Source organism: Betta splendens, chromosome 14 (assembly GCF_900634795.4).
Source record: "Betta splendens chromosome 14, fBetSpl5.4, whole genome shotgun sequence".
Classification (NCBI taxonomy): domain Eukaryota; kingdom Metazoa; phylum Chordata; class Actinopteri; order Anabantiformes; family Osphronemidae; genus Betta; species Betta splendens.
In genome coordinates, this window is record NC_040894.2 from 8210165 (window position 1) to 8222789 (window position 12625).

Sequence of the window (12625 nt, forward strand, 5' to 3'; positions counted from 1 at the left end):
GCCCATCGCGCAGGGTCCCACACTCTCCTTCAGACGCCATCCATTGAGAAGGTGACACGCGGCAGGATGCTGCTGAGAGGTAGTTACTATTTCTCCATTACCATAGAAACTAGAGGCAGGCTTTCAGCCGGTCTGGGCCAGGGGTCCGCTGACACCGACTTTCACACTACTCCAAGTGCTGACAAAACCCTCGGCGCTGTGAATAATGCCCATTTGTACCCGGTTCACTCGCGAAATGAGCTGCCAGCAAAGCGCTATGACAGCTTGTCGGCACACGTGACGGCGGAAAAACAGAGGCCGCTGTCATAACGAGCGCAACATGGGAAAACAGCAAACGGGCCGACGCGGACGTGGAGGAGCTGCACAGCTGCGAGCAGCAACGGGGAAAGAGCCGGTCTGTTTACATCCTCCATGTACATGTAGATGTGAAACCCCACTGTATTAATGCCGGACACTTCCCCCTTAACATATGATGTATATATTACATGGTATTGGCAATAATTGGGCATTGTAGAAGGTACGGGGTCAGAGTTCACAATTGATCCTCTCGCCCCCAGCAGGTGCAGCACACAGGAGTGAGAGGAGGCGGCCCCTCGTCTCTCCCACCTCTTCACGCTGCTCAGCAGAGAAAGGGAGGGGTGTAAATGAGTGCACTCCAGAAAGCCATCACCTGCTCCCTCCACCCCAACATCCCCACCGGCTCTGCCTGGATGTGCCACCACCCCTGCGCCGATTTCTCCGACTCTGACTAACGAGAGAGCGAGAGAGAGCGAGAGAGAGCGAGAGAGAGAGAGAGAGAGAGGGATGGAGGGAGGAGAGGCTGAGTTTAACATTTTAACTACTAGCATCCATGCGGCGATTTGGGTTTTTGTTGTTGTTTAGAGTATGGACACAGTCATGGGCAGCAAAGTGTACATTTGTCATGCCTATAGAGGAAACTGAATTGGGCTGGAAGGGGCATTGAGTTTGTGCGCACACACAGCCCAAGAGTGAGGTTGTGTATTGATGGGTCCCCCTCCCAGCCTCTCCCAGATTCCCCCTCCATTGTGACTTTGAGTGAATGTATCCTCTTGCTAAGGGCACTGGAATGTGTCTTCTCAACTTGTGTGATGGATGGGGCCTTGTTTTGCACTCCTCCGCCCCTCCCTCTGAATCCCTCTTTCTCTCCCGCAGCCTTTGACTCTTTCATCACATCCTTTTATTCGGCACCAATAAAAGTCAGTGATTCTTCATCAGCCGTTGTGCAGATCTGAGCGCCGCTGTTATTTTTCATCAGGAGTGTGTCACACATCACCATTCAGCCCCTCCGTCACACGAATTCAGACACTGGCACAGAGGCAGAAGCAGGTGGAGATACACCATCAATGAATTATTCAAATGAGACACTGGGCACATCCATTAAATTTAATTTAAATACTTGGTTAATCTTGTTTAGAGACTCTATCCCCCTTTTATGCACTGGGCTGATTTACTGGTTTAGCCTGAACTAATTATAATAGTAACTAAATAATGCTAATGCAAATGCCGCTATTAATACGACCCTCAAGTTTAAAAGTAAACCAGGTCATAAAAAATAACATACATAACTCTTTCAAATCAACCTCCTGCTCAGTCTAATAATCACGTAAAATCATCAGAGAAATCTGAGAAGTGATCACGCAAATCCCACATCTGTAAAATAGGAGTCACAGTAAAATCACACTCATGTTTGAACAGTGTGGAAATGTACAGAATATTTAATGTCTGATGACCAAATACCAGGATTAAAACCAGCATCTGCCAGAGTGAGAAATGTCATCTAAGGATTCTACTGAAGTCAAACCCTGGTTCAAAGTCATATTAATACAGTGGTGAACGTAACCTCCAATATAATCATGTATTTATTATTTATTTATTTATTGTCCTGTTTTTTCCTGTCTGCTGTTCAGCGTCCAGAGATGGTTCACACTCAGACATCATTTCCCATCAGCGGCCTCATGGACGTCAGGAGTGTCTCTATTTAAAAAGTATTATTCAACAGAGTGTTACATAAGAAGCCCCCAAACAGGAGTCAGGCCTCGCAAATGAATCATCAGCTCAGTCATCGTGTCAAACAACGATCCTCTGCCACTTACGGCACTTTATGACTTTTTACACGATCTAAAAAGACCGAATGCAGGCAGAAGTATCACTTAGAGGAGTATTAGCACATTTAGCTTCAGTGGCAGCGCACGCACACAAAGACATGTCAATACTAAGAGAAGTAAATGGGAACGAGCCATTGATGTTACTCTACTGAGGAAATGTATCAGGTCTAAACTAACGGAGTGAAAATGAACATGTCATTGTCAAAACTCATTAAAGGTTATAATGTGATAATGGATCAGAAGTTATAGCTAATTACCAGTTAGTCATTAATATGAGTTTAAGTGACACTTAGATTATTTTCTATCAGTGCTGAAAACAAAATAATCTTTATCTTCCGAGACAGCGACTCAGCTTTGACAGATCAGCAGTTAAATGAAACACTGCCACCTACTTCTATCTGAATATATAAGACCTGCACGCTCCACATGACACCGGACTAAACAAAGGTCTGTGCTATTAACGCGTGTCTGATTTACATACATAACGAGCATCTATTACCGTATGGTACCGTATGAGGAAGACCAGAGGTTTATCAGCTTCTGTGATCTGGACCTGAGCTATACACACCTGGATGTAGAGAATGTGTGCATGTTAGCGTCCGGAGTCTGGGATGTTGACGCAGAAGTTATGGGAAACTGTCTAGACTCAGCTTTATGCTGCTCACAAACCACATCCAACCCAATCTTTGCTCAGTTTCCTGCAAAGACACTATGGGCTGATTCTAAAAGATGTGTTCAACATCTAACTTTCATTAAGCTATCGGTATATTTAGCAGCGCCCTCTGCAGGCTGGTCCATCACAGAGGAACGTCACTGAATCACAGGGCAGATCAAAGATTTTCCAGTTTTCATAAGCTGTTTTCATGCATTTTTTAATAAGAAAACGCTGTTTTTATCCTGCACAGATTATTGGACGAGACAAGGATGATAATAACATTATTCTACATAATACAATTATGTTCTTTACTTTTTAGTTTTGCATTTAAGATGCTATTCTCTTCCTCCCCTTTCATTCTTTGCTGACTTTTAAATGGAGGAATCCAACAATATTTTGACGTCTGCACTTCAGGCTCAGATAAATCTGCACACGTTTTGTCCCAGTGATGTTGGAAGGTCTCATAGAGGCAGGCACCCATCAGCAGGGGAAGATTTACTCTTTACTCTCCCCGCTCACTGCTCAAACCTGAAGCACTTTTATTTATGGTTTATATTTTGGTAACATTTTACTCTAAAAAGATTTCACTATTCTGTGATTTTAAAAGGATTTATTCAATATAACAGAGGGCATGTTTTAAACCTTTTCTTCACCTGTTCAGGTGTTAATACAGTTTTTAGAATTATACATTTTCCTTGTTAAATTGTTATTTATACTATTTGATTTTAATTATGGTTAAAAAAAAAAACCTTAGCTACTGTTTCACACATATTTTGAGTAATATAAAAAAAGTAATTGTTGGTTCTAATATTTTAGTCACTGTAATGTTTCCATCCACATATTTTATAAACCACGTAATAAAATGCTAAATAATTTAAACAGTCACCAAGTACAATTCTATAACAAATACTTTTGCTAAATGATTTACATTTAAAATGAGTTTATAGAGGCTGCCAACGTTCAAATCTGTATTGTTACAGAATTAATAAAAAAAGGACATAATTCAAAGGTCATCCATAAAATAAAAAAAATGAAATAAGCCATAATAAATTCAATTTCATGAATAGACACTAGAGGAATATTATGTTCAAAATTATTAATGTAGCAACTTTAATGTGTACAGCAAACAGTAATGGCACAAATTCAAATATGTGAATACTCACATCACTGCTGAAAATGACAGCATTTAACAAAATTATTTACTATTTTGTCATTTAAAGCAGATGGTGTCAGCAAATTATGGAATGAATATAACCTTTTTTATGTGACAAAAGGAATAATATTTCGTGTTTAACAGACAATTCATGGGTTTTTGGAGGATTGATGACAGGAATGTTTGTACCAGATGTTTAAACGATTCGAATGTGTTTATGCGGGTGTGTGAGTGTGGGTGCGTTTGTGCGCGAGAGGCAAAAGTCTAAATGTGCATGTTTTTAATCAGCCCTGGTATAACCTCATGGAGCACAGAAAAATGGCAGAGGCATTAAAACATAAAAGGGAAAAAGGGCAGTAATGAATTTAGAGGAAAATGGACATTAATGGTATTAGCATTACTCATGTTCCATATAACAAATTATTGGAAATTTGACAAGCACACAAAATTATCTCCTCATGCCTGACGGGAGTGTGATGAAGCCCTCTCTGCCTGCTGAGGAAAGACAATTTATGCTCATTTTACTATTTTTAACAATAGAACCAACCCATTAAGACAAATTAATGTCATTATCAAGTCTCTATGAAAATGACAAATACCACCGTTTCGAGCAGCTTTAGAGGCTATTGACAATAATGAAATTCGCTGTACAGGTACTGAAAAGAAACACTCCAAGTAATTATTTTCTAGTAGCTTGTTTGTCTGCCATCCGTTCATTTGCTTTCAGCTCAATTATCTGACTCTGTGAGCATGTGGAGGCGCATAGTGCTCTGCGGCCCACAGAGCGAGGGCCCTAATTGGGCAATTACCGTTCTGTTTCGGGGCTTTTAGCTCCGGTGGAGAGTGGAGGGAGACCGCGGCGTGTAAAACCATGAGGACCTTACATGCACAAAACCACACATATACACTGTTTAAACAAAAACAAAACCCCACATCCTCTATACACATAACACAGAGCTATACGCTGCAGCTTCAGTACAGTTTGTGCAACAAACACTAAAAACATAACGAGTGACAGGCGCTTCGGGCCAAAACAGAGACCTGTGTGATGCGTAATGCAGGTGCAACACCGAATTATGTGTATTGGAACTTTTCAAACATGTGATTTTGTCATTGCATGGCACCGTATCCTATGTGCATATGCATTTCTGCTGGTTTCCCTTTAAACATCATCTCGCTGGACTAACCACCGGCTATAGACAGCGGCTGGGTTCTGGAGGGAGGTGGGCTCAGGTAGCCCGGCAGCAGCTGGTACCGACTTCTGGGTCAGCACCAGCTACCAATTAAAATATTAAATTCATTAATTAAAGAAATTACAAAGATGGAAACTGAACAATTCATATCAAATCTAAACATTGAGGTTGCAGGAATGTGTAATTTCAAGAAGAGGTCAAAGTTCAAGGGAGTTGGTGATGGATTCCCCTGTCACCAGGTCAATCCAGAACAACTTCACGGACCTTAATCGCTTCAGTTCTGGTTTGATGTGTAGAAAAATGAGAGGATCATCAGCTCAACAAAGTTAAAAGATCTCAAACCAGTTATATGAAGAGGAGGATGAAGAAATAACCACACTGTAAAAAGTGTTGTGCGCTGAAGTAAACAACTAAACGGTCTTTGCCTCATTCTCTCTATTCAAATGAAATGCTCTGAAAACAGAATTTTAGTTTTTCATACAGTTTTAACACGATCAACATGATTAGAAAGCTGATCAGTGGTTTGATCGATAATCATATGAGCCGTGGCTGTACAGCATCACATCGTTAAACGAACCTACATCCCGGCTGCATCCAGCGTGTCTGTAGTCAAAACCAGGAGCAAGTTCTAGACTTTAAACCTGAAAAATGCAAGTTTGCACCCGACCCCCCCCCCCCCCACCCCCCACCCCCCCTCCCCCTCCCTCATTTTCATACGGTCCCCGTGCTGTGTGCTCTCCCCCTCACTTTAACATTCTGTCACGCGCTCCCTGGATCATGTAGCTTGTGTTAATTAAACCCTCTTTCAGATCATTTTCTTGCTCAAGTGGCCTCAGTGCAGCACCCATTAGGCAGAAAGCTCTGTTATCTGAATTTCCAAATGTAGCTCAACATTTATTAAAGTGAAATTCATCCAGTAATTGCCCGCCTCGGTATGCCCCATGTCTCCCTCTTACCTCCAGGGCCACCTGCTCAGAGACACCTCCAACTATTTACCAGCATGACGCACCGTAATTAGACCTCTCTGACCCCGTCCACTAAGAGCCGGGTAATTGCGTTAATAAAAAAATTAACAGCAGCAGCATGAGGATCATTATGTAAAAATACCCAGTAATGAAGCATTAGCCTTGATTTTATTTGGATTAAAAACAGCTATAGGTATTTAAAGGTTACAGTGTCTGCTAAAACAATATCAGACCAGAAAGTTTTTTTTTTCTTGTGATTAAATCCCGAAGGACAGATTTCTCACGTAGCATTAAAGTACTGAAACTGTTCCACATAAAAGCCATGTTTTCCAGGCACCACTGACACATGCATCCAGTTAAAAGGTCAGGCGTCAGTGTGTAGTGTCAGTGTCTTGCTCAAGGACACTTCAAGCAAAGATTTTCACATTTTCCTGTACTCAGTGTTTCCACTTTGTACCAATACATGAGCTGCACTTTGTTAACGTTAGCATCGCATTACATCTGCTGCAACACAACAGCTGGACAACATAACTTTAGAAGCGGATCATCACATCGTCTCTTGGTAAGTTGGAGCATGTGTCACATCTATCACGACCACCATCACAATAACTCAAAGAATATCTTATATAAAACATACACAAAACAAGTGGCCCACTCTCATCCAGCCTACACACAAAACATCAGACGTCTAAGAGGCTTAAAGAGAGAATGAATTCACACATTAAGCTGCTAAAGCGACATCATTCCAATGTGATCTGACACATTTTTAGTTATTATTATCATTCCACTAATTAAATCGTACAATAACTCATGAATGTGTTTTCATTTCTTCCTCATACTTTTATAGTTGCATCAGGCTTGTGTCTGACTACTGAGTTTGATCTGAAATGCTCTAACTTGCCAGACTCTGACACCACTGCCAGAATAATCATCTATATAGTGACATCCTATGGGCAAATAGTGTAACTGCACTGATTTAAAGCTGAACCTGATCTAGCAACTCACTGATACAGTTTTGCTGCATGAAACCTCTTTATTTAGACAGCTATTGACCCGTTATCACCACATTGGGTCATTGGTCGCCACCAGTCGTACTTACTGACAGCTGAGCAGCTCGAAGCGCTAAGTCCGGCCTTATTAAACCTGGTCTGTGTGAATGTGTACTCGCTACATTAAGCTCAGCCTTGACAAGACTAAGCTGCGTGTCCTCCTGGTTAAATCCTGTTGTCTGCATGACCATCTAATCTCGGTGAGCTCCAGTCAGGTGTGTGTTCAAACACCTGGCAGTGATGGTGTTTAACAAGCGGACGGTCGCCTTTTGATTCAGGGGGCGATGCTTCATTAGCATGCGAACATTTCAGACACGACGATCCTCGCGCTTCATTTAACATCAGTCCTGCAGAGCTGCTCAGGCTGCCTGCGGTTTCTCCAACTACAGCTCTGCCCTCGGCTGTTTCCTCTCAACCCTGGTCCTTTTCACATCGATCATGACGTTATCTTTTTAAGAATACTTATAGATCTTGAACGAAGCCATTTGCCTGACGCGCTTGGATTGAGTGAACCAAAGTCCCAAAGAGAGACACTGTTTAGATTTTCCAGTCCTCGTAACAGTAAAGCTAAATCACTTATCATATAGTCACAGGCCACTGACGCTACACACGAGGTTGATGTGATGATAATTGCAGTCAGAGCCACACTGCTCCCTGTGCAGGTTCTTTGATTAAAGGAGTGAATAGCGTCGCTCATTACCGACTGGCCCGATGCATTTACAGCATCGTGGTGGGTTGACCTCGCCGCATTCACAGCTTCACAGTTGACACCCATTCACTGTTAGAAAATAAAGGTGTCTGCTCTGGGCCCCTGAAAAGGAGCCGTTGCCTCTGGAAAGATACACAAGTCTCGTGGGCTCCTTTTCTCGGCTCTGAGCAACAATGCGGGATGCGACGCGAGGAGGCAGCATCCAAAAACGCTAATTGGGAAACGAGCAACGTCGCCCTTTTCCCATCGTGAATGCTCTTTTTTTCCCCCGATCGGTCAACCGTGCACATCCGCGCACCTGCTCCCCCTAAATGACAGATAGGTTTCCTTCTCTGGGTTTTCAAACATGTGCACTGTGCGACCACCAACATGCAAATCAGTGCAGGCCACTCCCGGGTTTCATTAACTGTGACTAACAACGGTCAACAAAAGCTTGAAGAAGAATCCAAAACAAGTCAAGACAACCGGTTATTGACACAAAGAGCAAAATAATTGCTAAATTACATCCGGCCGCAGTATGTCAGCAAATAAAAGTCTTTTCACCTTCTCTGGAGCCAGTTCATTATTGTTATTCCAGAAGTGTGAGGAAGAGCCACCTGTGCAGCGAGCAGGTGATGGGCCTCTATGCGAAACCAGTTGTTTAAGAGGCTCGGCTGCTGCCTGACGCTGAGGTTAAAGCTACAGAAGAAAGCCAAGATTAGACTTCCTTTGTGACAATCAGCTTTAAACATATTAATCTTTTGCTGTTCATTTGACTGTGAAATCTTTGGGATCACTGTTTCTAAAGGGCCGATGAGTGACGCTTATCTTTTAGGCCTCGCGGCAAACGTTTGCAGACGCTCGGAGTTGCACCGAAGGTGACAAAACGTGCACGTCTGGGCCTCACACGCAACTTTTAATTGCTACATAAGATACAGTTTTAGAATATTAGGCAGTATGAAACATCTAAGTTAAGCTAACAACAATAGCCTCTTCAGTGAAGCTTCTAAAAAGAGGATTTTCCTTTGAAGGCCAGGCCAAGAGAAACAATTCTGTCAGAACCCTGAGCCTCAGCAAAGACCTACAAAGGGCCAATTATGAAAGGATGAGGAGTGCAGGGAAATAATAGAAAAGCAAATGTTGAGAAATGAGAGCTTAGAAGACTAGAAAATGTTATAGATTGTATAAGGATGCTATTAAATGCAGTTCCCAGGAGAGAAAACAACACAAAGCCCAGCGGGGAGGGTTAGTGGCCGAGGTCAAATTGTGTCAACCTGAGTTACGTTCAGATGGTTGCACTGAAGTTGACCTGTGTACTAAGTGTAAGCCTGCGCCGGCCTGTTTAAAAGCCCACTTTCATTCCAGCTTCTTGATGCCATTATATCTCCAGTGGGCCATGTGCCTTCAGTTGACAGCCTCCTGGTTTGACCACATTATTTTTTCACAGGCGCCCATCGGTGAAAGCGTCCCCAAATCGGCCGCATTTGTGAAATAGCACATTCGCGATCTGGCAACAAATTAGGCTATTCATAAATACGGAACAATGACAAGAATTTTTGCATTCAGACTTTAAGTTTCACTGACCTGTTTAGTGATGGAGCACAGGCATTAATGGCTGCTTCCTCCGTGTAGGTACCGCTTTTAAGGGTTGCTTTATTATAAAGTTCACCTCATAAATCAGGTCTGAGGACGTTTCTAATAGCAGATGTGGCCTGAACAAATTTTCGAATCAGGCAGTTTAATCCATGCCAATCAAATCAAAAGCACTTTATGGACAAGACTTATTGGCATGATTTGTATTCACGTCATTAGATGAATGAACACTGATACTTGTGTGCTGCTGAATTTACAAATAAAAATAACTATAATATCAAGATAAATGATGATGACATGGTGACAAGAGCAGTAACTGAACTGATGACATGTTGAATTGTAACAGGTAAAAAGATCAGGAACATTTATTGAAAAAGGACCAAATGAGTAAAAAGAACGCACGTAAAACTACTGGATTGTTTGTACAAGTCAACACCACAATGACAATGTTACAATTCGTGGGGAAGGATTTCTACTTGTTCAGTTCATTTAGACGCCACCTAGTGGTCAGAACGCGTTACTGCAACTCTATTTCCCCAAACCAATAAATTCCTGAACTTACTACTAATTGGTGAATATTGCATAAGATACAATATGAAATATTTTGCTCAGAGACTACACTTAAACCCAAAACTCAGAGTTATAAATCATGAGTTTGATTGATGGCATCGCAGCGTTTATTAGCACCGCGAACTCGTCCCTGTCAGTCTAACCTGGACGTGGAGCCGGATCGTTGGCGGCTCATTGTCTACTTGGCCTGAGGGGCTTTAAGGCTCTGTGGCCTCGCGTGCCTGATCTGCCGCGAGGCCGATGGACGTCCTTCTCTCCTCCAGACTGCACCTCGTGGCCTCGTCTGCGTCGCGGCGACGTCCTCTTTTCTTCCTGCCGCCCAACACACACGATGAGATTCCCCGACGCACACAGTCACACAGGCTTTTAGACACTCATTAGTCGCTGCTAATACAATAAGTGTCGCCTTGCATTACATGGTGCCGTATGGGACATCGGGATTGGAAAACAACCAAGTCTCCACACAAGGGCCGCGACCCCCTCACGCACGGTATTGTCTTTCAACTACAATGTTGAATTGTCTTCTTTCTGCTTTCAAACCCAAAACTGATGAAGTATCAGCAGCACATTTGCTGCAGAGAGAGTGAAGCATGCAGCAGCGGGTTTCCTCCGACCCGCAGCCCATCCAGCGCCTCTCTGACACATTCCTTCATTGTGTGCAGCTTCGTGTTAACTCGGGGCTTGTTTCAGACTAGGCAGCTGTTTAAGGATCCACCCCCCCCCCCCCCCCCTCCCCGGTCGAGCCTGTTGTCTCGCAGATGAGCAGCGCATGCACCGTTTGTACAAAAGTCTTAATTAAGACTCGTAATTCTCCGTGCCGTCGCCCGAGCCGCGCTGTGCGCTCACGTGAAGCAGAGCGTGTCCGCCGGCGGCAAAAGGGGTTGTTTCACATTTCACGTGGAAACCGAAGTGAAGCTGGAAGTTCATGTTCGAGTTGCTGAACAGATAGTCGGCTGATTGGACAGAACCTTATTGTGTCGCGCTACGTATAAACAGAGTGAAATCCTGTTTCTGTCCTCAGCTTTATGCTGACAAGCAAAAAAGCGCATTCAAGATTCAAGAAGGGAATAAAAATAAACAGTAACAACACTTTTAGCAGAACACTTGACTGTAACGGTGACTCTGGGTCGTGTGTGTGGCAAAGGGCACGCGGTTCTGGTCCAGATGCCCCCGAAGGAGCGCCGGCGACAGACGAGCCCCGAAGGAGCGCGACGCGCGTTAAACAGGCGAGGCGCCGCGGCATCGGAGCAGGACGGCGCCATTGTCCCCGTTTGAGGAGGCGGCGAATGTTCACGATCACGGTGCGTTGGAAAGCAAAAGTCAGGATGCAAATGAGGCCCGAGCGAGGATTGAGTTGTTTGAACGGGCGGCTGAAAAGGCCGATTAGTTCTTAGAGCGTAAAAAGCGCCGTGGGTTCATGTTTTGGATATGATGATGACGCCAATCATCAGAATAGTGCTTTTCCCTCAGCTTCCTGTCCTCGTCTCAGCCAGCAGGCTTTCAACCTTCCTTCCTGACAACGGTGCCAATGGTGGAGTCCGGCGTGAGGAGGAACATGCCAAGGAGATGCCCCCCCCCCTCCTCCCCTCGCCCCCTCTACCCAGCCTCCAGAACCATTTGGACCACAGGGAATGGGTTAATCACATTAGAGTTGCAGGAGAGAGATGGGAAGTAGACAGTACCGTGACAGCCGGGGTAGCACTGGCACGACTAATCCCGTTAGGCCGAGGAAAAAGGGGGACGCCATCGCGCCTACGAGGCTGGGAAAGAAAAAAACACTTTCCCAGGAATGAGTTCACCTGTATGGTAACACAGAGAAGTCGGCCTGTTGATGCCTATTAGAAGAAACAATCGCACTTGGCACGTACAAATGTGTTTTTTCATGCTGGGCACCGTCTTATTGTCAGAGGCTGGAAAAAAAAAACAAAAAAAAACAGACAGTGGCATCGCATGAGATCCTCTCATCAGTCTCACAGAGAGTGAGAAGATGGGGGGGGGTTTGGGTCTGGAAGGACAGGGCTTACTTCATCCGCCTTTGTAAGTGCACCCGAGTTCAACCTTAATGCAAACCTCCGCAGGCAGGATATGAATAGGATGCTCTCTGTAAAAACGGGCCCCGCTGGTTAATCCAGCAGATGGCCGCGGCGGCGGACGGTGCGAGCGCGGCCGGCCGCCGCTGGGGCGCGGTGACAGGCCACGTCCGATCCGCTCTCCAGCCCGCGGGACGCGCAATCGGGGCGCTCAACTCCCCTTAGCAACGCTGGGAAGCAGAGCCGTCAGTTTGGATCCATCAACTTTCTACTTAATCTCGCTCGCCATTTTTTTTTCTCCCCATTTTCTCTCTCTCTCTCTCTCTTTTTTTTTTGTATCTCGCCCTTTTGTTGTGGGGATTAAGCCAAGTGGTAAAACAGTGATTTAATGATCTTTCCATGGCTATGTGCACCACTTAAACCATGGGACAAACAAACTGAGGCATTCTACCGGTCGCCCCCTCTGAAGGCGGCTGCTCAGGAACTGTGGGGCTTTTGATAGCGCGTTCCAGTCGCCGTTTGATGTGCTGAGCTCTGCTATGGGAAAATTTAAGGTTTTTGTGTTTTGTAAAGGCCCATTGTAAAGAAGTTGAGGGGAAAATA